Here is a 1,622-nt window from a genome sequence, read left to right on the forward strand (position 1 = left end):
CTGAAATCCAGGATCCCGAGAGCCTGCTTTGTGCACTACTATTCTGTGGCAGAGTTGTTACCTAAAGTGTACAACGAAGTCACTTTTACATTTCCCTCTGCTTTGCTCAAGCAGGATTCTCTATCCACAGCCACCGCAGCTGGGAATGCGCTGATTCTCAGCTGCAGTCAGCTGGTGCCCCCATGTTTCTGAGTCTCACCCAAGGCCCACAGCATGCTAGCTGGATACTGCTGTTGGTTCTTCAGGGCCCATGGGCTTTTTAGTTACTAGATTATAAACCCTGCCAGTACTGGGTCCTTTCTTTCAGGGCAGCAGGTTTCTTTCTGGCCCAGGAAGTGTCTAGAAGTGTCATCCAGGAGCAAGTGTCTGCAAAGGGAACCTCATGACACTGATCAGTGCCCTGTCCTGCTGTGGCTCAGCTGACCTCCAAGATGCAAGACAAGATCCTTTTTATTCTTTCTTCTAATCTCCCCTAACAGACGGAAGGGGTATCTTCTGGAGCTGCAAGCTGTGCTGTCTGGGGTTGCGGGAGAGGTAATGCAAGCATTCCTTTAGCCGCCCTGGCTGGCGTCTCCGTAGCTTGTATGGCTGCTCACCTCTGTGTGCTGGCTCTGGACACAGTACTGCTGTGTCTGCAGTAGTGAATGAGATGGAAAATAAGTCTCTGTTCTCCAAGACCCTTCTTGAGCATCAAGGCTGCCCGACTGCTGGGGTATAGCCACAGACTTTCCTTGCTGAGCCAAGCATGCACATGTTCCTCTGCTGGAAAACAAAAATGAAAACTAACAACTTCCCACAGTGGAGTGTTCTGGGACTCAAGACTGTCCATATTATTTTGTTCCCCAGGGTGCTTCCTTGATGTGGTGCACTTCCTCTTTCCTCGGAGTAGGAGTCCCTGAAATCCAGACGACTGTGAATGCTGCTGTTCCTCTGGAACTAGCCACCCAGTGGGGCTGCCACCCAGGAGGCCAGTGCTGGAGAATGTCTGCAACGGATCCAGTGATGTAATCTGTCCTCTAGTCTCCCAGCAGTGTGTATCAGCAGCTGATCAGATCGGGGTGGCAGGTGAGTCATGTAGACTCTGAGAGGTTCCTTGGTTGCACATAGCCCTAGTGTGTTGAATTTCTCAAATGCCAGTTGTAGTAGTAATGAACTCATCATATGGACAGACTCAGGGCCTCCGGGTTAGCCAGAGTGATGCAGGCAATGGTAACAGCTGTGGCCACTCACAAATTTTCTCCTTCCTGGGTGCTATGTTATTCTACTGCATATGTGGTAATGGACTGTGTCAGCTGGCCTTCAGCCAGGAGGTGGCACTTGTGAAAGACTGCCAGCTGCGGTGGTAGTGGTGAGATTTGGACTTGCCTTATGTGACCCATGGGAGGTGCTCCAGTGTCTCAGGGAATGGGCGGAGCCATAGAGTTCCTAAAAGTTTCTTCTGTTACTTGTGTTAATCTACCAGGGTGGGTGGTTGAGCAAAGCCAGGTGGGAACTGGATCAGGTAAGGCCATGCTCTGGCTCTCTCCATGTGGGACAAGCTGTGGCTCCAGTGGGAATTGGAGGGCAGTTCTTGGGCCACTGGGGTAATCTTCCAGAGAGGAGTGAAGCTGCCTCTGCCTCTG

This window comes from Cebus imitator, unplaced genomic scaffold, assembly GCF_001604975.1.
Source record: "Cebus imitator isolate Cc_AM_T3 unplaced genomic scaffold, Cebus_imitator-1.0 Scaffold2830, whole genome shotgun sequence".
Lineage (NCBI taxonomy): Eukaryota > Metazoa > Chordata > Mammalia > Primates > Cebidae > Cebus > Cebus imitator.